This window comes from Muntiacus reevesi, chromosome 18 (assembly GCF_963930625.1).
Source record: "Muntiacus reevesi chromosome 18, mMunRee1.1, whole genome shotgun sequence".
NCBI lineage: Eukaryota > Metazoa > Chordata > Mammalia > Artiodactyla > Cervidae > Muntiacus > Muntiacus reevesi.
In genome coordinates this window covers 25389434-25414307 of record NC_089266.1, presented here as the reverse complement: position 1 = coordinate 25414307, position 24874 = coordinate 25389434, and the positions used below count along the sequence as shown (strand labels likewise).

Sequence of the window (24874 nt, the reverse complement as noted above, 5' to 3'; positions counted from 1 at the left end):
TAATTTAGGAATCTGGGAAGGCCTTGCTGAGGAGTTAAATTTTTAATGGAGTACTTGCCTTGTGCCAGATGATGTTCTAGGTGCTGGGGATATAGTGAAGGAACAAAACAGATGAAAATCTCTGCTCTCATGAAGTGCATATTCAGGCAGTAAACAAGATAAATAAAATACATGGTTATGTTAGAAGGTGGTAAGTCCCAAGGAGAGAAATAAAGCTGGAGAAAGAGATACTGAGTGTTTGAGTGGAGTTGGGTATTGCAAGTTTAGATAAAATGGCCAAGGAATGTCTCATTAAATCACTACAAAGGTAATATTTGAGTAATATCTGTAGAAGTAGAAAGTGGAAGAGTAAACCAGAAGCGCCAGGCAGAGGGAGTAGCAAGGGCAAAAGCCAGGAGGAATATATGTGCCTGGCATTTGCAAGAAATGAGCAAGGAGGCCAGGGTGGCTGGAGTTAGGTAAACAAGGGAGAAAGTGGTAGAAATAAACTTGGAGAGGTTAGTAGGAGTCTGGGACCTGTAGAGCAGTGGGTGAGTCCTTAACTGCATGTTAGAATCACCTGGGGAGCTTTTGAAGTTCCTGAAGCCCAGCTGCACCTTATAACACCTAAATAAGAATCTTTACAGGTAGAACTCAGTGGCAGAGGTGATGGAGAGACGTATTTGAGAAGTAGGTCAGAGAATCTATCAAATTTTAGAGTGAATGTGGGGGTTTGGGGGAAGAAAATGTCAAGGATGATTTCCAGATTTCTGTCTCAAGTACATGGGTGGGTAGAGGTACCACTTACTGAGATGGAAGCAGGAGATAGGAGTGGGAGGAGCAGGTGAGGGTTTGGAAGGAAGATCAGAAGTCAGAATCTTCAATTTTAGACCTGTTAAAATCTTGAGATGTGAATGAGGCTGAGTATAAAATATTAAGGAGGCAGGAATGTGAGTGGAGCTTGAAGTAAAGTCAGGATTTCAGTTAATAAATTTGTATATAACCTGCTTGCTGATGGTCTTAAAAGTATCTAAATGACATCATATAGGATACATTTGATGTGGAAGGAACTGAAAGTCTGGAAAGTGGCTAGCCTGTTCCAGTAATCTGAACAAGAAATGATGCTAGTGTGAACTCGGACGGTGGCATTGGGACTAGAAAAGAAAGAGTAGGTCGGAGATTCGGAAACCTGTGAAACCCCTAGGTAGTGGGGACGGACAGTAGACAAGGAATGAAAATTAGCTTTGAGATGTCAAGCGTGGGTAATGGTCTGTTGTTGTTGCCTAGTCACTAAGTTGTGTAGCCCCCCAGGGTCCTCTGTCCATGGGATTTTCTAGGCAGGAATACTGGAGCGGGTTGCTGTTTGCTTCTCCAGGGGACCTTCCTGACCCAGGGATCGAACCTATGACTCTTGCGTGGCAGACAGATTCTTTACCACTGAGCCACCTGGGAAGCCCAGTCTATTAGCAGATATAAATAAAGTGTTTGGCTTTGCATGTATTGACATTTAAGAGAGGCTGCTTAGCAGGCAAGCAATTTAATCTGTTGGAAGAGCAGGTGAGCTTTGCAACATAGACCTGTGTTTTATTTACTTAAAATTAGTTCACCATGGGAGTGTAAAAAATTTTGAAAATACAGCATCCAAAGTCTTTATTATGACCTGTTAGGCCCTCTGTGATATGGTCCCTGTCTATTTTTTGTGATGTTTTCCTTTGTGCACCATGTTCAAACTGCCCAGGCTTTCCTTCTGTTCCTCCAGCATGCCCAGCTAGATTCTCCTTCAGGGCTTTTGTACTTGCTTTCTCATCGTGAGTCTTCCCTTCCTCTTGGTAAACTGAATAGAAGTTCAGAGAGAAAAATTCAGAAGTTAGCATCTGGAAAGTAGAAACAATTCCAGGAGGTCCTTGCTAATGGATGAGAGTGTAAATGAGGACTTGAAATGGAATGGCTGTGGGAGCCTTTGAAGTCCAGTCAACAAAAGACAGCCGAGTACCGTCTTGGTCTTTGTGTACTTCAGTGTTCAAATCTGTTGATCAGAGGTGCTAAATAAGTGGATTTCCCCTCTGCCTCCTTGGTCTGATGATGGGATGATAGTGGTGGTCGTTGTTGACTTGACTTGATGACTCATTGCTGCCCTGTCACCATTTACAGAGGTGTCCTCTGAATAGGTGAACATTTCCTTCAGAGAAAGTTGTGGGTAATTATTTCAGAAACTTCTGGCATGAAGAAGCAACATGTTAATTATGAAAATAATTATATTTTGACTTTGATACATTGTTAGGGACTATTTATCTTCCTAAGCTAGTGTTTTACTTCTTAAGTGATAAAGAGTTGTATGTTATTTCAAATCTATCCTCTATATTTTCCAGAGTGAGAAGATTTGCTTTTTTCTAGTTATTAAATCGTGGAGAGAAAAATAGAAAAAACTTTAAAATTTTCATGTCATTAAAAATAAGCTTTTAAAGTAACTACATAAAAATAATGTTATATGGGTGCATCATATTTTATGTGGTGAATTCCCTACTTATGAACTTCTTTTTTCTCCAGTTTTTGCTTATAAATTATGCTGTAATGAATCTTTTTATACACTGATCAGATTAATTCCTTAGGATGGATTCTTAGAGTGGAAGTGGAATTGCTGTGTTGAAAGTTATATAATATTCCATTTCCCCTAATTATTCTTTTAGTATCTTAATGGTTGAAAAAATAAACAACATTAAAGGACATTTTAGTAAAGGGGGAAAAATCAATTTTACCTTTTTGCCAACTGTTTTTGTTTCAGTTTTTATGTGCCTGTTCCAAGTTCTCACTACACCTACCAAAAGATAATTGAGGGTAGGGAAAAACACACACAGTTCTGGGCATCCTATATTAATGATCAGGTAAGGGATTCTAAGTAACATTTGTTAACTGCCAAGAAAGTGATAATAAACATGATGGGAATTCAGAGTGAACTGAAGTGATTAGGAAACACTTCAAGGCAAGGTGAAGTCTGACCTGGTATCCAGAAGAGTGGTATTCACATACGAGGTAGGAGAACGTTCCTAGTCTTCAGAATGGAATAACAAATTTGAGGAACGTGTGTATGAGCTGACAAATAGTCTAGAGTAGGTCGTTAGACTAATTGGAAAGGAGGATTCCTGCTGTGCTGTAGTGGAGGGGCTTTATGGGAGTAACGTTCTATTCCAGAGGACTGCTTTTATTTTTGGTACATCTGAAGTTGTACAGTAGGGAACTTTAAGATAAAGCAGATAATGTGGTCCAATTTAAGCAAAAAAAAGTCTCTTTTTACAAGAAATATAGGTTATTTATTTAAATAAGTGAATTATTTAAATAATGAACTTCCTGTAGATCTTAAAAGTTATTATCACACGCAATTGTGTGACTCTGTGATGATGGATATTAACTAAACTTATCGTGGTGATCATTTCATTATAAATGTGTGTATCAAATTATTATGTTGTGCAGCTAAAACTAACACAGTGTTATATGTTATATCTCAATAAAAAAGTGATACTTAAATATTCACTTTATTATATAGCTTGACAGACATGTTGCAGCTTTTGTGTATCTCAGTTTCTTCTGTAAAATCAAAGGGTTTAAACAGGGTGATTGCTGAAGTCCTTTCTGGCACTTGAAATTGTTACATAAACTTTCAAGAATACCTTGATTTTATGAAATAAATTGGCCTGCGATTAGGTTAATACCCACTTCCACCTCCGTAGGCACAATAATGCACCTACATGTTTGTGGGAGCAAAACCTCTCAGTTGCATGATTGTCTCATGGCTCCCCAGGTCTAGCTTCATTCACTTTTGGCAACTCAGTTTTTCTCACCTTGTATTTCTAAATGACAATTACAGATTTTCATTTGAAAGAATCTGTGGCCTAAGATTGAGCCTCTAGAGGATGCTGTGAGGTTGAGAAGAACTATTACATAATAATAGTTTTAAATTATCCTCATGTAAATTATCTATAGGAATTTATCTCATGCTGGCTTTCTTTTATTCTGAATTCACTTCCATGATGTATTTAATATATGGCCAAGCTGTGTAAATACACTTTATTATTAGTCCAGCCCATATGCAATTTTGGTTATACATCTATAGGAAAAAGTACATAATACATTCCAAAGTGAAATGTTAAGGATTTCTTCTTTTACTGTCTGTTTTGACTTATTTACACCACTTTTCACCTCCTTTAGTGTAGATAATTGAGAACTGACTAGTAGTTATAAAAAATTTTTATTTAAAAAAAAAAAATTTTTTTATTTAATTTTTGGCTGCACTGGATGTTTGTTGCTGTGCGCAGACTTTCTGTCGTTTCAAAGAGCCAGGGCTACTGTTCGCATGGGCTTCTCATTGTGGTGACTTCTTTTGTTGCGGAGTACAGGCGCTAGGGTGGCTCAGGGCTTCAGTGGTTGCTGCATATAGGCTCCAGAGCACAGGCTCAGTCATTGTGACATAGGGGCCTAGTTGCCCCACAGCATGTGGAATCTTCCCAGACCAGGGATTGAACTGATGTCCCAGTGTTGCAAGGCGGATTCTTAACCACTAGACCACCAGGAAAGCCCCTGACTAGTGCTTCTTAAAGCTAAGATTTTCTCTTTAAAGTATATAATCATGTTAAAACTAATTTGTGGTATACTTTAAGTATCTCCTGCAAAGCATCACATTCTTTTCACTGAATCATTTCTGACCAGTGTTGCCTTTTAGATGGAACCAAGGTTGTAAGTTTGACTATGTAGCTCTTTTGACAGGCCTTATCAGGATGCTGTTAACTTGGTGGGGTTTTCAGGATTTAGGATCCATTCCTTAGTTTTTCAAGTACACTTGTTTTTTCGGTGCACCAAAGTTGATTGGTCTCACAGAAAAGTGGCTAGCCAAGCTGACATTGGGCTGAGGGATAAACCAGAATGCCTTTTTTTTTTTTTTTAATTATGTATTTACAGTTCCAAAGAATAGCAAGGAGAGATAAGAAAGCCTTCTTCAGTGATCAGTGCAAAGAAATAGAGGAAAACAAAAGAATATGAAAGACTAGAGATCTCTTCAAGAAAATTAGAGATACCAAGGAAACATTGCATGCAAAGATGGGCTCAATAAAGGACAGGAATGGTAGGACCTAACAGAAGCAGGAGATATTAAGAAGAGGTGGCAAGAATACACAGAAGAACTAGACAAAAAAGATCGTCATGACCCAGATAATCACAATGGTGTGGTCACTCACCTAGAGCCAGACATCCTGGAGTCCAAAGAAAAGTGGACCTTAGGAAGCATCACTACGAACAAAGCTAGTGGAGGTGATGGAATTCCAGGTGAGCTATTTCAAATCCTAAAAGATGCTGCTGTAAAAGTTCTGCTCTCAAGTATGCCAGCAAATTTGGAAAACTCAGCAGTGGCCACAGGACTGGAAAAGGTCCGTTTTCATTCCAGTCCCAAAGAAAGACAATGCCAAAGAATGCTCAAACTACCACACAACTGCATTCACTTGACACGCTAGTAAAGTAATGCTCAAAATTCTCCAAGCCAGACTTCAAGAATACATGAACCATGAATTTCCAGATGTTCAAGCTGGATTTAGAAAAGGCAGAGGAACCAGATATCGAATTGCCAACATCCGCTGGATCATCGAAAAAGCAAGAGAGTTCTACAAAAACATCTATTTCTGCTTTATTGACTATGCCAAAGCCTTTGACTGTGTGGATCACAACAAACTGTGGAAAATTCTTCAAGAGATGGGAATACCAGACCACCTGATCTGCCTCTTGAGAAATCTGTATGCAGGTCAGGAAGCAACAGTTAGAACCGGCCATGGAACAACAGACTGGTTCCAAATAGGGAAAGGACTACGTCAAGGCTGTATATTGTCACCCTGCTTATTTAACTTATATGCAGAGTACATCATGAGAAGCGCTGGGGTGGATGAAGCACAAGCTGGAATCAAGAATGCCTGGAGAAATATCAGTAACCTCATATTCGCAGATGACATGACCCTTGTGGCAGAAAGTGAAGAACTAGAGAGCCTCTTGGTGAAAGTGAAAGAAGAGAGTGAAAAAGTTGACTTAAAGCTCAACATTCAGAAAACTAAGATCAAGGCATCCGGTCCCATCACTTCATGGCAAATAGATGGGGAAACAGTGTCAGACTTTATTTTCTTGGGCTCCAAAATCACTGCAGATGGTGACGGCAGCCATGAAATTAAAAGACACTTGCTCCTTGGAAGAAAAGCTATGACCAACTAAGACAGCATGTTAAAAAGCAGAGACATTACTTTGCCAACAAAGGTCCATCTAGTCAAAGCTACGGTTTTTCCAGTAGTCATGTATGGATGTGAGAGTTGGACTATAAAGAAAGCTGAGCACTGAAGAATTGATGCTTTTGAACTGTGGTGTTGGAGAAGACTCTTGAGAGTCCCTTGGACTGCAAGGAGATCCAACTAGTCCATCTTAAAGGAGATCAGTCCTGAGTGTTCATTGGAAGGACTGATGTTGAAGCTGAAACTCCAATCCTTTGGCCACCTGATGCAAAGAGCTGACTCATTTGAAAAGACCCTGATGCTGGGAAAGATTGAAGGCGGGAGGAGAAGGAGAGGACAGAGGATGAGATGGTTGGATGGCATCACTGACTCAATGGACATGAGTTTGAGTAAACTCCGGGAGTTGGTGATGGACAGGGAGCCCTGGTGCGCTGCAGTCCATCGGGTCGCAGAGTCAAGCAAGACTGAGTGACTGAACTGAACTGATGTATTTATTTATGGCTGCTCTGTGTCTTCATCCTTACACAGAGGCTTTCTCTAGTTGTGGTGAACTAGGGTTACTTTCTAGCTGTGTGCATGTTTCTCATTGCAGTGGCTCCTTTTGTTGCAGATCACTGGCTCTAGGCCCTAGGCTTCAGTAGTTGGGGTACATGGTCTTATTTGCCCTGCAGCATGTGGAATCTTCCCAAATCAGGGATTGAACCTATGTCCCCTGCACTCACAGGCAGATTCTTAACTGCTGGACCACCTGGGAAGGCCCCAGAATGCCATTTTATTAAGGTACATGGTGAAGGTTTTCTTCAGGTACATTGAGGGGCAGTCCTTTCCATGACCTAGAAAATATGTGTCTGCTCAGTCCTTTCCCCTCCTAGTGTCACAGTATTTTTAAAAATAGTAATAATAGCTAATGTTTACTGAGCACTTAATATGTGTCAGCTTCTGTTTTAGGCATTTTACTTGTTGTTTAGTTGCTAAGTCGTGTCCTATTCTTTTGCCACCCCATGGACTGTAGCCGGCGGGGCTCCTCTGTCCATGGGATTTCCCAGACAATAATACTGGAGTAGGTTGCCATTTCCTTATCCAGGGGATCTTCCCAACCCAGGGATCAAAACCATGTCTTCTGCTTTACAGGTGGATTCTTTACTGTTGAGCCACTGAGGAAGCCCATTTTACTTGTATTTAGCTCATTTAATTTTCACAATAACCTTTTGAGGGAGGTATTCTTATCTGTATTTTATAGGTGAGGAGGTATAGAGAGGCTTTTTTTTTTTTTTTTTTTAGTAACTTGCCTGAGATCATATAACTAGTAACTACTGTGTTCTAAACAAAAGATCACTTGGTAAGCATGAATCTTAGTAAAGAGAAGTAAAAATCTTTGAAACCATTCTATCTGGATCATTATCTATTCACTCATTCCTTTTTCAACATTTACTAAGCACCTACTATTAACCATGCACTGCCTAGACACTTGGCTTACTAAGGTGAATATAACACAGTTAAGTGCCCTCCTGGGACACTCAGTCTAGTGGGAAAGACATATAATTTAAGTAGCAAGAGATCTACACTTCGAGTGTGACTAGGAAGGAAACATTTAATTCTGCTTGGAAAGATTAGAGTAGCTGTTTACCTCTCCAAAGAAGAAAGAAAGGCATTTTAGGTAGAGGAAACCTTAATGCAGAGATGGTATGGTCAAAACAGCTTATTCAGCAGGAATGAAATAAAATCTTGCAATTAAGGTAATATTGCAGTATACTAATGTTCTGAATTAATTAAACTGGTTGTTGTTCCTGGAGATCAAGAGAAACAGACAAGCTTGGGATGTATTTCTGAGGTAAAATTGATAAGACATGATGATTAACTAAATTGAGGGGAAGGTGGGGCAGTGAGGGAGAGTAGGAAGTTGAAGCTAGTCTAGTGTTTATAGGCTGAGTATTTAGATGAATGGTAGGATCGCTGGAAGACAGTCAGATTTTTTGAGGAAGGATGGACCTCCATTTTGGACTTACTTAGTTTGAGATGCCAACCAGATAGCCATGTTATGTCTCATGGCAGGAAGTTGGTTTGCATTGCAGAAGAGCTAGGGAGAGTCTGTGGAAACTATAAAGCCATAGAAATTAATGAAATGGGGGTGATTGTAGTGATTTTGATTGTCTAAAAGGCAGGGGCAAAAAAAAAAAGAGGGGCCATTATTATTCTGTTTTCAGTAAATCCTTGTTTAAATTTTTAGGTCCTTTTTTGTCTGCTTTTGACTTATAGAAACTTTGACTTGTCTTTTGATTAAGTGCTTTAGTAACTTTTTTGTGGTTATATTAAAATGCACACAAAAACGGTTGTATTTTGATTGTGGTGGTGGTTACACGTCAATTTTGTCAAAAATTTTATCCACAAAAAGGTAAATTTTATTGTATTAAAAATTGCTAAATAAGTAAATGCATCCTGAGTTTATTCCAGAATTATGTGGATACTTTTCTGTCCTTTTAATGGAATCTATTGAGAACTTTTCATAATGCCAGAATCTCATATTAACAGATTTCTCTAATGTTTCTCACCGATTCTTTGACTTAGCTGACAAATAAGAAAATGAGTATATTTAAATGTATCTATCCTTCTCCTACATTGTTTATTGATTCTTGAACACAGAAGGCAAGAAAGGATCTAAAGAGTCTACAGATTGTACTTAGCCATTTTCCCCACCAAAAAATTGTGAATGATTTTTCACTGTATTTTTAAAAGTTTTTAAACTTTTTACAGTATCTACAGTATTTTTAAAATTTTCTTTTTGAATATTTTCTGCTCCTTTCAGGTATGGTAGGAATTCAAATAAAGTTATAATTTCATTCTAGAATAAAGAATGAGGATTTGTTGTTGTTGTTGTTTAGTCACTAAGTTGTGTCCGACTCTGCCAGGCCCCTCTCATAAAAATATTTTGAATTAGCTAATGTAATGTCAGTTGGGAAAGTCAAAGTTTATAGACATGAGATATTTATAGGAATAATTGAGTTGATTATAAATTAGGTTGGAGTCCTAAAGACATTGCACATGTAGTTTCAGCTTTTAACAACTTGTGCAGCAATGGAAAGCTCAGACACCTCCCTTTCTGCATTGGACTGTGCCTTGACAGTGTTGCCTTGTATAGAGTACATGCTTGTTTAAAACGTATATGATGGGGGAAAGAAATAAATTACTGCTTACTTTTGGAAGTACTTTGCATTACATTATCTGATTGGATAAATTTTTTTGGCAAGTATGGACAGTAACCAATAAATATACACTTTGGTTGTCAGATTGTCTACCGCCAGTTTTAAGCCATTATTTTCTTTTACATCATAGCTGTTTGCCGTTTAATGTAGCAACCCAACTAATGATTGCTTTAGTTTGTTCTTGACAGTATGTGCAAGCTCAGTGTTTGAGTGTCTTTGGGTTTGATTTTTGGTTTAGTTTCAAGTAGTCATTTTTCTCTTCTTGATCCATTGCCACTTAATACCAATCTCAAGTCCAAGAAACAGGTTCTTAAGTGTCTTGGAAATACCTGAGACCTGCCTCTTTGATTATGTGATTGTAATATTTGTTTTTTTCTGTGGTTTATAGTTTTTATTTGAAAACTGTTAAACCTAAAATTTGTATCTACTAATTCATGGAGTTCATTCTCATAAATGGAACATGAACTCCAATAGGTAGACTTTGCTAGCACCTGAAAGACTAATTTTTTTTTCAGCTGCAGTCAGTCTTAAAGGGCCTATATGTAAGGGGTTTTTTTATTTTTATTTTTTATTGTTATTGTTAGTGATGGAACTTGGGGACTTCTCAAGTGATTTTTTTAATAATAGCATGGGCAGGATCCTTGCCAGGTAACCCTTATATTTGACTTCATGTCCCATTTAGTTCAGCTGCTCCTTCCTTTCCCAGTTGGTGCTTTGTTGGATACCTAGATTATCTGCTCTGAACCCAGAGTCTGAAGTTGGGCCCCACTGATAATTTGTGGTATAGTCAGAGCAAGTGCTGAGATGACTTTTCTCATTTTCAAAGATGCTTCTGGCCCTAGTGTGGGACTTGCTGTGTTTGGTGAGTTTTACGTGTAGGTGTATGTAAGGTTGGCTTTGATTTGAATGCTTCCTGTTGATGCTTTTTTATATTTTAGAGATCCCCTGATAAAAGAAGAAACTGGTGGCAGTTTTCTTAAGAGATTTAACATTGGGTGTGGTTGATTTACTTGGGTGAGGAAAGGAAAAAATGTGTCGGGAGTAATCTCATAGTGTGTGTTCCTGAATTGTTTTCCCACATTTCTTATAAAATTAGAGGGAGCTTCTGTTGAAAACAAACAGACTGGATTAGATATACCTCATTTCCCTGGTTCTAAAATTTAAAAAATTTTTTTTCCACATTTCAGCGAAAGACCCAAGTTATTCCTCCCTCTATGGGATAGCATACTACAACTGCAGATGTAATAAGTATTTAAAATAGCACATTATAGAAAAGTAAACTTTTATATATGTTTGTTTTTAGAAACTCGTGTTCCTCCTGGAGTTCGCTGATGTTTACATCAGTTCAGTTCAGTTCCTCAGTTGTATCTGATTCTTCACAACCCCATGGACTGCAGCACACCAGGCTTCCCTGTCCATTACCAACTCCCAGAACTTGCTCAAACTCATGTCCATTGAGTCGGTGATGCCATCCAACCATCTCATCCTCTGTCATCCCCTTCTCTTGCCTTCAGTCTTTCTTAGCATCAGGGTCTTTTCCAATAAGTCAGTTCTTCTCATCAGGTAGCCAAAGTATTGGAGCTTCAGCTTCAACATCAGTCCTTCCAATGAACATTTAGGACTGATTTCCTTTAGGATTGACTGGTTTGATCTTCTTGCTGTCCAAGGGACCCTCAAGAGTCTTCTCCAACACCACAGTTCAAAAGGATCAATTCTTCTGCACTCAGCCTTCTCTGTAGTCCAACTCTCACATCCATACATGACTACTGGAAAAATCGTAGCCTTGACTAGACGGACCTTTGTTGGCAAAGTAATGTCTCTGCTTTTTAATATGCTGTCTAGGTTGGTCATAGCTTTTCTTCCAAGGAGCAAGTGTCTTTTAATTTCATGGCTGCCGTCACCATCTGCAGTGATTTTGGAGCCCAAGAAAATAAAGTCTGACACTGTTTCCACTGTTTCCCCATCTATTTGCCATGAAGTGATAGGACCGGATGCCTTGACCTTAGTTTTCTGAATGTTGAGCTTTAAGCCAACTTTTTCACTCTCTTCTTTCACTTTCATCAAGAGGCTCTCTAGTTCTTCTTCACTTTCTGCCATAAGGGTTGTGTCATCTGCAAATCTGAGGTTACTGATATTTCTCCAGGCAATCTTGATTCCAGCTTGTGCTTCATCCAGCCTGGCATTTCGCGTGATGTACTCTATAAGTTAAATAAGCAGGGTGACAATATACAGCCTTGACGTAGTCCTTTCCCTATTTGGAACCAGTCTGTTGTTCCATGGCCGATTCTAACTGTTGCTTCCTGACCTGCATACAGATTTCTCAGGAGGCAGATAAGGTGGTCTGGTATTCCCATCTCTTGAAGTAATGTTCCAGTTTGTAGTGATCCACATAGTCAAAGGCTTTGGTGTAGTCAATAAAGCAGAAATAGATGCTTTTCTGGGACTCTCTTGCTTTTTTGGTGATCCAGTGCATGTTGGCAATTTGATATCTGGTTCCTCTGCCTTTTCTAAATCCAGCTTGAACATCTGGAAGTTCACAGTTCATGTATTGTTGAAGCATGGCTTGGAGAATTTTGAGCATTACTTTGCTAGTGTGTGAGAAGAGTGCAATTGTGCAGTAGTTTGAACATTCTTTGGCATTGCCTTTCTTTGGGATTGGAATGAAACTGATGTTTTCTAGTCCTGTGGCCACTGCTAAGTTTTCCAAATTTGCTGGCATATTGAGTACAGCACTTTCACAGCATCATCCTTTAAGATTTGAAATAGCTCAGCTGGAATTCTATCACCTCCACTAGTTTTGTTTGTAGTGATGCTTCCTAAGGCCCACTTGACTTTGGACTCCAGGATGTCTGGCTCTAGGTGAGTGATCATACCATCGTGGTTATCTGGGTCATGAAGATCTTTTTTGTATAGTTCTTCTGTGTGTTCTTGCCACCTCTTCTTAATATCTTCTGCTTCTGTTAGGTCCATATAATTTCTGTCCTTTATTGTGCTCATCTTTGCCTGAAATGTTCCCTTGGTATCTAATTTTCTTGAAGAGATTTCTAGTCTTTCATATTCTTTTGTCTTCCTCTATTTCTTTGCACTGATCACTGAGGAAGGCTTTCTTATCTCCCCTTGCGTCTTTGGAACTCTGCATTCGAATAGCTATATCTTTCCTTTTCTCCTTTGCCTTTAGCGTCTCTTCTTTTCTCAGCTATTTGTTAAGGCCTCCTCAAATGACCTTTTTGCCTTTCTTTTTCTTGAGGATGGTCTTGATCACAAAACAGATTTCCCAACCTGGAGATCTGGCAAAGGAACTGAGAATCCCAGGGAATTTGACTTTAGAGGCAGTGGGATTTGATTACAGAATTTACACAGGACTGGGCAAACAGACTCTTGGAGGGCACAAACAAAATCTTGTGCACCAGGACCCAGGAGAAAGAAGCAGTGACCCCGCAAAAGACTGACCCAAACTTTCCTGTGAGTGTCCAGGAGTCTCTGGCGGAGGTGTGGGTTGGCAATGGTCTGCTGCAGGGTTGGGGACGCTGAGTGCAGCAGTGTGTGCTCGGGACCTTTTGAAGGAGGTTGCTATTTTTCTTCATTACCTCCACCATAGTTTGGTCTCAGGTCAAACAATAGGGAGGGAACGCAGCCCTGCCCATTAACAGAAAATTGGACATTTACCTGGTCCTTTGTAAATACTTCTTATTGAACTAAGACGATAACTTCAAAGTGAATGACACTCATTAACTTAATTAACAGATACTTTATTGAGTATCTACTCCATGCTAGACATTGTACCAATTATTTAATAATTTTTTAAAAAGTTTAAAAATACTCAAAGAGTTACTTCTGTGTGCTCTGTTAACACTTTTATCAACTCTGAGATCATGTACTACCTCATTTAATTTAGGGATAAACAACTGAATTAATAGGGATTCTTTGGCAGTGCAAAATGATAAGGAACTAAATTGATTCTCAGTGTACTGATAACAGTCTTTGGGTAAAAGTAGCTAGATTATGGAGAACAGTATGGAGATTCCTTAAAAAACTGGAAATAGAACTGCCATATGACCCAGCAATCCCACTCCTGGCCATACACACCGAGGAAAAAGGAGACACGTGTACCCCATTGTTCATTGCAGCACTGTTTACAATAGCCAGGACATGGAAGCAACCTGGATGCCCATCAGCAGATGAATGGATAAGAAAGCTATGGTACATATACACAATGGAATATTATTCAGCCATTAAAAAGAATGCATTTGAATCAGTTCTAATGAGATGGATGAAACTGGAGCCTATTATACAGAGTAAAGTAAGCCAGAAAGATAAACACCAATACAGTATACTAACGCATATATATGGAATTTAAAAAGATGGTAACGATAGCCCTATATGCAGGACAGAAAAAGAGACACAGATGTATAGAACAGACTTTTGGACTCCCTGGGAGAAGGCGAGAGTGGGATGATCTGAGAGAATAGCATTGAAACATGTATATTATCAAGTGTGAAACAGATCACCAGCCCAGGTTGGATGCATGAGACAAGTGCTCGGGGCTGGTGCACTGGGAAGACCCAGAGGGATCGGGTAGAGAGGGAGGTGGGAGGGGGGATCTGGATGGGGAACACATGTAAATCCATGGCTGATTCATGTCAATGTATGGCAAAAACCACTACAATATTGTAAAGTAATTAGCCTCCAACTAATAAAAATAAATGAAAAAAAAAAAAAAAAAGAAAGTAGCTAGATTATATGTGGAAGAATTTAACCATACATGCTATTAAATCCACCTCTTGATCTAAGATAGAACTTGGGTCTCCTTGTGATTCATAGATCTGCAGTACTAGTTGCTCACCTACTCTTTGTGCTTCCTTGTACTCAAAGAGAATCGAGCAGTCAGTCATGTGGGGAGTATATACTGGTACAATATTTCGTTGAGCAATTTGGCATTATCTCTCAAAAGAAACAGTACTTAGACTTGAGGTTGCTTGCATTTATGTTCAGATACACCTGTGTGCTACATTGCAGTAGCAAAAACCCAGAAACCACTCATCAGGGTACAGTGGAATACTTTGCAACCTTTAGAAAGATTAAGGTACATGTTTTCTTCCAAGGAGAGAGAGAGAGAGAGTGAGTGTGTGTATGTGTGTTTGCTGGCACATGCTTTCTTTTTTGGTTTTGTGTGTTTTTTGCTTGTTTCTGAGGATCCAAAAGAAAACTTTGGTGTCTTTAGGCTTAGAAAGAGGATTTGGGTGTCTGGAAGATAATTTTTACTGTTCAATTTTAGTTTCCTATAACTTTCAAATTATTTATACTGAATACATGTTGCTTTTTGTTTTTAAAAAGCACATATGAAGAGAGGCAGATGTAATTTTAAGTTTTTCCAAAGGGTCATAGAACTTTAACTCTGGCAGGGACCTTAGAGAGCCTTGGATAGTTGCCCTCAATTTAAATATAGGAAAACTTAGATTTAGGAAAGTATCAGCAATGCCTATGCTAGAATTCGGATCCCAAGGACTTCAAGAGCTTATGAATATATTGGTGTGTTCTCTTCTTACTCTGACAGTTCATTTAACTGATGTCCATTTCTCATTGTGAAGAATTGATTTTGAAAGACACAGTAAAATGTTGACCTTTGTTAAGACAGATCTTAATGTAACTGCCTCTGGTAGTAAAGGTAAAGTGGTAATGTTAACTCTTACCTACATTTGTAACTTATCCTTAAAAGCAAGCTTATTTATGAGTTCTGTAAGTTTTTAATATTTGAAATGAGTTCAAACCTTCTCTTTTTTATATGAGTACTAGCTGACTATCTAGATTTTTTAAACAATTTTACTGAGTTTTTGTTCCACCTAATTTTCAGGAGTGAATAGATGGAGAAATAGTTTTTGTGTCTTCTCAGTGGCTTGCTATTTAAAGATCAAGTATACTGAAAAAGATGATAGGGAAATTGTTTAATGGAGGAAATTTTATATATTGAAGGTGGATTCTCAGTTCTTTAAAATATGAGTTCTTCTTTTAACTATAAGTTGAGTCTTTTCCTGACTCTTCAGGGCCAGAAACATTTTCTCTTAATTCAAACCAAGCAAAGAAATTGACAGTGCTGAGAGTGGTGGTTTAGCTTGGGACTGGACATCCAGACTGCAGTCAATGAATATTTTTTATGATTGATTGACTTTAGCATTCAAGCAGTGGTTTTTTGTTTTGTCACTAAGTTCAAACAATGTTTTGTCACTAAGTCATGTCCCTAGGCTCTTCTCTCCTTGGGATTCCCCAGGCAAGAATGCTGAAGTGGGTTGCCATTTCCTTCTCCAGGAAACACATTTATTAATGCTAAGGGTAGTTGCTGGACGTCGAGTAAAATCTGTTTTTGCTGTGACTCTTACTAGTTGTATAGGTGGGAAAAATAGTCTTCCAGAAGTTAAATACTCCATAGATCTCTCCCAAATGGGATCTCTATTTGATAATAATTTGATTTGGCCACTAAGATGACATGTTGTTTGAAAGGAAAGGGCTTTCAAGAAATCAAGGCGTCTTCTTACATCTTGAGGATCAGAGTCAAATATCTGTGCAGTTTTAATCAGTTAAGGTTTGGTTGAATTGAAAGGAAGAAAAGGTTATAGAGGGCCAGGGACAAAGAGTTACTAATTTATTTTTGTAACCTCACATCCTTGGGGAGAAATCCAGTTTCTGTAGCCACTTTAATTGTGTTGTAAACGCAGACTGACCTGTGGAATTGGGTAGCCTGACAGTTGACTTAATTTAAACAGTTGAATTAGGTATGACTGGAAAACAGTCATTTTACTGGATATTCATTACATCCTTTTCTATCTCTAGAATATTTTCCTAATTCCTTTATTCAGCAGATGTCTGTGAAGCACTTTCTGTGTGCCAGGCACAATACAGGATTCTCTGGGTGCATGTCCCGTGCCCTCAAAGAGTATTCAGGCTGATAGCAAAGAGCTCCCTTGAATCAACTAGTATTAGCAAGTTTTCTTGTTTTTTTTACTATCACCCAAAAGGGATTTGTTACCGTTTTTGTTATTATTTATTTCTACATCTCCAAAAATGCTTTTAAGTGTACCTTTTATTACTTGTAAGCCAATTTCCCATCTCAGGAAAAACAGATCTCAGCTCCCAGTCAGTCCAGTTATGATCAGCTGTTTTCCTTAACTGGTAGAAAATAAACTGTGTACTATGAAGCCTTCTTAGTGGTCAGAAAAACTAGTAATTTATTTTAGGCAAGATAGAATCCAGGCTTGATATTATAATTTTTAAAAAGAGAAGCCTAAGTGGATGCAATAAGATGATTTTCAAAGATCAAGGATGGTTTTGTTAAACATTTTTACACCCAAAAGAAAAAGAAGGTTTAATTGTTTCTTTTGGACACAAGCAAGAGAAAGACAAGGGGAGTGCTTCTGACTTTGAACTGGGTGTTATCTCCCCAGAGCTCCCACTGTTTAGTTTCTGGTTTCAGATTTGCAGGACCAGAATGTCAGTATTACAGGTGCATTCAGAAGATGATCAGGCTATATAAACTGTAGACAGTGTAGAAAATTAATTCACAAGAAACAAATCCATGGACAAATAAGGATGGGGCTGCTACTTTGATTTTGGTCACTGAATGCCTTTTTAAAAAGAGATGACTGTTGAGCTAAATGTAAATAGCAAGAAGCAAGCAATATGAATATCTAGAAGTGTCTTCCAAGCTGAGGGAAGATAATGCTAAGGTTCTGAGATGGAAAACAGGCTTGACTTATTTATAGAAAGAAGGCCAGTGTGTTTGGAGTAAGGGGTAGGTGATGAATTTGGCATAATGGGCCAGTTTCTATTAGGACCCTGTAGGGCTCCAAAATCACTGCAGATGGTAACTGCAGCCATGAGATTAAAAGACGCTTGCTCCTTGGAAGAAAAACTACGACCAACCTAGACAGCATATTAAAAAGCAGAGATGTTACTTTGCCAACAAAGGTCCGTCGAGTCAAAGCTATGGTTTTTCCAGTAGTCATGTATAGATGTGAGAGTTGGACTATAAAGAAAGCTGAGCACCAAATAATTGATCCTTTTGAACTATGATGTTGGAGAAGGCTCTTGAGAGTCCCTTGGACTGCAAGGAGATCCAGCCAGTCCATCCTAAAGGAAATCAGTCCTGAATATTCATTGGAAGGACTGATGCTCAAGCTGAAACTCTAATACTTTGGCCACCTGATGCAAAGAGCTGACTCATTTGAAAAGACCCTGATGCTGGGAAAGATTAAAGGCAGGAGGAGAAGGGGACGACAGAGGATGAGATGGTTGGATGGCATCACTGACTCAATGGACATGAGATTGAGTAAACTCCGGGAGTTGGTGATGGACAGGGAGGCCTGGCGTGCTGCAGTCCATGGAGTCGCAAAGAGTCAGGCATGACTGACTGATTGAACTAAACTGAACTCAGGGTCAGGTAAACGAGACAGAATTTTACTTTAAGTGTAGATAAATGGAAGAGTGACATGATTTGATTTGCTTTAAAAAATATATGTATTTATTTATTTGACTGTGTCAGGTCTTAGGTGCAGCACATGGGATCCTCGTTGCATCATTCAGGATCTTGTTTGCCGTGGAAGGACTCTAGTTGTAGCGCATGAGCTTAGCTGCTCCACGGCATGTGAGATCTTAGTTCCCCAATCAGGGATCGAACCTATGTCCCTTGCATTGCAAGGTGGATTGTTAACACTGGTTTACTTTTTAAAAGTTCATTGTGGCTGCTCTGTGGCCAGTAGATTATCCTACAGCGAAAGCTGGAAGATCAATTAGAAATGAGTTAACACAGGTTCCGGTGAGAGAAAACTGCCCCAAAATGGATGAACTTTGAAATGGATTAATGTGGAATACATTAGGGAAGCAGTAAGCTGACAAGACTTGTTGATAGATGGGATATGGAAAGATAGGGGTTTTGGCTTGAGTAACCGGATAGAAGATGGTGCCATTTAGTATTTTAGTCATGTTAGACTTCTCAAATGAATGTAATTAAGGAATGTTAGAAATTGTGCTTTTTAATTCTGTAAGCTTTTGGCAAAGGAGAGGGATCTCTTCTGGAAAAGACAGTGTTTGTTTGTTTTTGGTAAACTCGGAAAACTGACATTAATTAGAATGGTAGAGCTTTCATTTAAAAAAAACTAATGATGATTAGGTGCTAAAATATAGAAAGTTATTTAAAAAGTGTTAGGACATAGGATTTTTTTCCCCAGGTTCTAGTCTTGAAAGTAGGCCTGCGCCTATCAACGGTTTGCCCAGGTGTCATTAATAATTGTGCTCAGAATTTGTTAGAACAAAAGAGCATAATTTTCAATAGAGTTACCGCTTGAAAATGAAATCAGAATTGAAAGTTATGATACACAGTTAGGTATCTTCTATCGGGTGTTTATCCAGTTCTTCCATGTTGAATAATTCCTGATCTAAGAATCATCTGGTCACAGGAATTAAAGTATTGGATTAGAAGCTGAAAGACTTGGAGTTCTGAACTCAGTCCACTTTATTAATAGTCATGTAACCATGATAGATTGTAACCTCTTAACTTCTGTTTCCTTATTTGTATTGTCTTTGTTTGTTTGTTTGTTGCCTTATTTGTAAAATACTTGCCTTGCACGCCTCACAGTTCTGTTAAAAAAATCCCAAATAAAGTCATGAATGTGAAAGTACTTTGAAGACAGTGAAGCTCTGACTGCTGCTTGTAAGGGAATGGTTACATAGCTTAAAGCCCTGAACACAAAAGGACCTCAGAAGTCCTTTTAAAGATGACGGAGAAGTGCTTGCTTTGGTAGCACAAATACTCAAATTTGAACAATACAGCGATGCAGAGAATTAGCATACCCCTCCCCCGAAAAAAAGACAGGGAAGGTAGGGATGGGAGTGTTCAGGCTGTATCTCCACTGTGAATCTTGAGGTTATGATTTCCATTAAACTGTAGTAGTACTCAATTTATAGACCTATTCTATGTGGTTTTGTAATTCTTAACCAGAATGACTTGTGAAACAGAGAACCTCAGATTAATGTGATGAGGATGATTTAATGTAAGTTTGGTTTTGCTCTCTTATTTGGTAGTTAGAATTTTATTCCTTGCCATAATGAAAATGAAAGGCAGCAAAATGTGGTTAGCATTTTTTACTTAAAATTTTCCCCCTTTATTTGCTCTTTGGGCTATGGAGTGGGCTTTTGTTTGGTTTACTTGGAGTATCTTTTTCTTAAGAAAGGAGAAGTGTAAACATGCCAGAAGCTTGCTGGCAGTTGAAAGCAGCTGTTGGTCAGCAAGACAAAAGCTTGGGGGGGAAAAACAGGTTGGGGAATGGAAAATGTAAAGCAAGAGGGAGGAAAAACAGATTTGAAGGAGTGCTCAAGAAAAAGCATTTAAATCATTTTCCAAAAGGCTCAAGTTTTCTTTTTAAAAATCAGTCTTTGAGTTCAGGTACTATTCTTTGAGGTGATTGAAGAATGGGTTGGTCTTAGAGAAGAGTGAGTGAAAGGGAAAGATGGAGGACAGGTTTTCAGGAGGTTAGAGGTAGGTGATGAAGAGGAAGGAGAAAGTGCTCTGTGGAAACGTGAGAACTGACTGAGCATGTGCTGGGTTACTGTGCGTGTTATTCTTACTGAAGTATGAAGTCAGTGCCTTTACTCCCTCTGCATAAGTAACCCTGGTGCTCTGTTCCCATTAACTGGGGGCAGTATTTAAGCAAGAGCTAAGTTTTTTATTATTGAGAAGATCTGGATTGAATTCATTGGCTTTTTTGGTTTGGTTCAGACTGTGTTATTGTGTATTTAATATATTGTTCTGATGTTGATTTTTTTTTTATGTTGATTAAAGAATAAAAAAAGCTTTTTTAACCTACTGTTCCCTCTGAATTCATTGTTTTTGAAAAAAAATTTTTTTTAAAGCCTAACAAGAAGTAGAGAGATTGTGACACCTTCAGTTGAAGTCCTCCTGGTTGACTTTCTCAGTTTCTTTTCTCCACCTCACTCCCAAGAGACAGTCTCTAATCTCTGCCCATGAATTTCGTGACCATCCAATAAAGGGTGTGTGTGTGAATGAATAAATTCTGTCACAGCCACTTTTTTCATTTATTCTGTTTTTTCAAGATCTACGTGGATCCACATAGATCTAGGTCCCTCGTTTTAGCTTTTTACCCTTCCGTATGAATATTTCAGTTTACCAAATCCCCAAACCTCCATGATGGATATTTAAATCGTTTCCATTTTTCTTTTTGCCATTACAGACAAAACTTCATTGAACATGGTTTTTTCCTCCTCCTTCCTTGTTACTGCTTTTTTGGTTTGATTTTTGTCCAAAATGTCTTATTTTAATTCTCCCATTTTGCCAGTTTTCTTTTACTAAGACCAGAGGCTCTGAAATGTTCTTTTCCTATGGATTCTCTCTGGACTCTGATAAATATGGCAACCTTTGCATTTAATGTTTTGTATTTTTATTGTTTCATATCCAGTAGCTGATTTTCATATACATCAGTGACTACTTACCTTTTCCCTTTCTCCATTATATGTTTTATTACTTTTTAACTCCTAGAATATGTCTCACCCATTACATGTAGGACTAGTAGAATACGTCTCACCCATTAAATGTAGTAGTTAGTGATCTCCAATCCAGTTCGTGCAATTCTTGTATTGTCTTATAAATTCAGCATGATCCAAATGTAGCTGATACTAAAAGAGTTTCTTGTAGCATTCTTAGCCAAAGTAAACATTTTAAAAGTGTAAGCCTTTACCTTAGAACTATTACAGGTAGATTTTGTTTAGGGATCATATGATTCAGTGACCAGTGTTTCACTTGTATCTTTTTCTGGAATCTTTAATCCACTATGGGGTGCATGCTCAGTCGTGTCCACATGGCCTGTAGCCCGCTAGACTCCTCTGTCCGTGGAATTTCCCAGGCAAGAATACTGGAGTGGGTTGCCATTTCCTTCTCCTTAATCCACTATACTTTAGTCATTATTGTGAGGTTGGGTGTATTTTTAATTTTTATGTTGCATGTTCCCCACCCCCCCCCCCCCCTTTAAAAGGTGGATTCCTGTTCAGAGCTTTGAGCACTTGGAATGCTAAAGTGTTATAAAGGAAAACCGGTTCTCTTCTCTACTAATACACCCCCGACCCCTACCACCTGCTGAAGTGTTTGAGTAGGACTTCCTTTCTTGAATATATCAACTTTATGTCTTTTAAGACATAATGTATGTCTTTAAGACACAATATATGTCTTTAAGTATGTTTAAAAGCAGTTGATAAGACCTTAAAATGGAAATGTTAGTAATAAATATAACTAGAATATCAGGTTCCTGTGTATTTTCTTCCAGATTTGTTTATGTCCTTAAGAAATAGTTCAAGTCACAAGTTGTTGTGGTCGGAAAGTAACCTTTGGATCTAGGCTTATTCTGACTTTATTGTAGGTGAAGTGTTCCACTGAAAGTATAAGCTCTATCTGTATGTTCAGAAATATCTGTATGATCACCCAGTAGGCAGTCAAAAATAATTTTTTCTTTTAACTGTAGTTACCAACTTGGGATAGTTCATCTGGATCCGTAATAGAAGACTTTACTGTTTCTGTAGGCATCAAAATATAAAGAATCTTCTTCTTGAATTATATTTTGTTTGCATAATTCTTATTTAAAACACCTTTTTTCTTGATTTTATGAAAATATGCTCACTAAAAAAAAAAAACAGCAACAACTTTAAAATAGTAGAAAGTATAACTAAAGGAAGCAATCCCTCAGTCTTCATGCCACATCTGGTTGAGCAGTTCCCTTAGTGGTTACGGCGACTTCTTTCTGCACCAGCAGTACAGGGGAGCTCTTATCTCTCTGGGCTTTGCCAGCATTGTCATCATTAAAACTTGCCATGAACATTTGTTTTAGGGGAAGATACAATTTCGTTCATATTGACTTTTTATTTATCTGTGAGTCAGTAGTGATAAGAGCAGAAATCTGAATCTTGTTAGTAAAACTTTGTTAATAAATTTGATTTATAGAGAGGGGAAACCACCTTTTTTTCAAATGTGTAATGTTACTGTCTAATCTTTCAAGGATAGAAATCTAAAAGAAGAGCAGATTAATTCCATCATTTATTAAATAAGTATTTCTGATTTTCCATGTGCCAGACACTGTCTGGGTATAGCAACAAAACAGATACCTGCGTTCTTACATCTCAGGTAAAGTATAGTAGATGACTTTCTGTGCTATAGAAAAAAATGAAGGAAAAATAAGACTGTGGCTGTGGGGGCAGGGGATGACATGTTTAAAGGTGTCAGGGAAGGCCTCACAGAGCTGGTGATTATTAGGGAAAGCCCCACAATGGTGAGGTTGTGTGCCAAGAGAATATCTGGGGAAAGAGTTATCCAGGTAGGATAAAGGGCAAGTACAAAGCCCGAAGGCAGGAACGGGCGTATTCTGTCTGAGAAACAGCAGCAGAGAAGAGCAATGTGGCTGGAACACAGAGAGCTCCAGAGGACATAATTGGAGATGAGGCAAGAGAGGTAATGAGGTCCAGATTGTGCAGGGCCTTTGCAGTTATTGTAACGACTTTGGCTTTTACTCAGAGTGAGATGGAAATCATTGGAAGTTTCATCCATGATTAAACTAAAAAGGTAATGGCAAAAAATACTTAGGTTCAAAAGTTTTTGTTTGTTTCTTATAATTCAGGTATTAGCTAATGACTTCTGGTGAGCAGTCATACAAAAATTTAAACATTTGTGCCAGTGCTGAAAATCTCCCAGAAATACAAATCTTAAGTATTACATTTAAATTCAGAGAAAGGAAGTATAATAGGAAAGCCTGTCTATAGATATTCATTCCTGGGTGGCCCTGCTTTATTACCGAGTTCTTATCCTGAGTTGTCTTGCAAAAAAAGTCAAGGATGTATTCTGTGGAAGACCGTGTATTCACCCTTAGACTTTGGAGAAGATATATGCATACCATATGTACTCTTATTTTATTTTAATGCCTTGTATAACCACCGTTTATACCTATAAATACCTTTGCTGGCACCCAGAAGAAGCTTGTTGTGTTGTAGATCATAGCCCCATCTAGATCCTAGCCCCTACCACTGCTCAGAGGTATCACTGATCTGATATTTGTAGTAGTAGATTCTTCTTTGTGATTTCACCAAGTACAATTCATTGCAGACCAATATAACTTAGTTTTGTCTGTTTTTGAACTTTATATAATTAAATGGAATAATACCACATGTGTTCTTTTATGTCTTCTTTCAGAACCTAACTGTATGTTTGTAAAGTTCGTCTATGTTGTTATGTAGAACTATAATTTAATTGCCATATATATTGCTGTCATGAACATATCAGTTTGTGCACTGTTCTGTTGATATTTTTAATTGTTAGTAGCATTGCTGCTGTGAGTGTTCTCATTTATATGTGCTGATGGACATGTGCAGGACCTTCTCTGGGCCGTATTTGGGGGTGGAATTGTTGGATCTTTAGTTAGGGGCTTCCCAGGTGGCGCAAGAATAAACTTGATTTCTAAAATGGTTGTACTAATTTGTCTTTTTACACACAGAACAGGATGAAAGTGTTCCTGTTCCTTCTAGTCCTTATCACTATTGTCAGACTCTTAAATTTTGCCTGTCCACTAGGCCTAAAAGTGTGCATTCTAATTAATGAGAAACCAAAACCTTAAACACAGTTGGTGTTCAGTAAATATCTGCTAGATGAATTTGACCTGACTCTTGCTATTTTAAATCTTCTAGTCATGACTTGTCCTCTTTTAGATTCAGTAGTTTAGTATGGTTTTTGGTGAGGGCTCAAATCAACTGCTGATAGTAACTAGACTTGGTTAACCAAAATAAGAGGAGCTTGTTTGTACCAGGGTAGCAGTTAAAGATAACATTTACATTTTCAGGAAAAGATTCTGTTTTTTAGGAATCACCCACAATGTATGCAATATTTCCTTTTCTCATAAAAAGGAAGATAGCACCAGAATTTTCTGCCTTGCTTATGTTCCCAGAAGCCTAGGAACCATTTTTATCCCTGTTTTTGAGTGACTTTGTAGGATATGGTAGATTATTTAGGGTGGTGGTGGTGGTGGTTAGCTAAGATATCTCACCGGTCTTCAATAGCAACCTCAGTGTGGCAGCTGTTTACTAAAACCATAGGATGCATAGCTTTGGTTATTTTTATTTTTTTTGTTTTATTGTTTTTATTCTTTTTTTTCCCATAGCTTTGTTTAAATGCATCTTGCTTCAGTGTAATTGATCCACAGAGCACTTTTTATAAAGGGTATTTTACATAAAAACTTGATAGTAATTCTTTCAGCAGTTTGTGAAGTTGTTGGCAAAAATAATTGCTCTCCTCTTATAAATGTTGACGTGGGGCAAGCCACTTATTTCATTATTGCTGTATTCATAGGCCAGTTCATTAGAAGAATTAACTTGAATTTTTCTGACTTTAATTTCTAAGTATAATCT

At 38.2% G+C, this 24874-nt stretch overlaps 1 protein-coding gene across 4 annotated transcripts in view; it reads left to right on the top strand.

Moving 5' to 3' along the window:
- SPOP (speckle type BTB/POZ protein) overlaps window positions 1-24874 on the top strand; it is a 76538-nt gene that overhangs the window by 15098 nt on the left and 36566 nt on the right. The window lies entirely within an intron of this gene.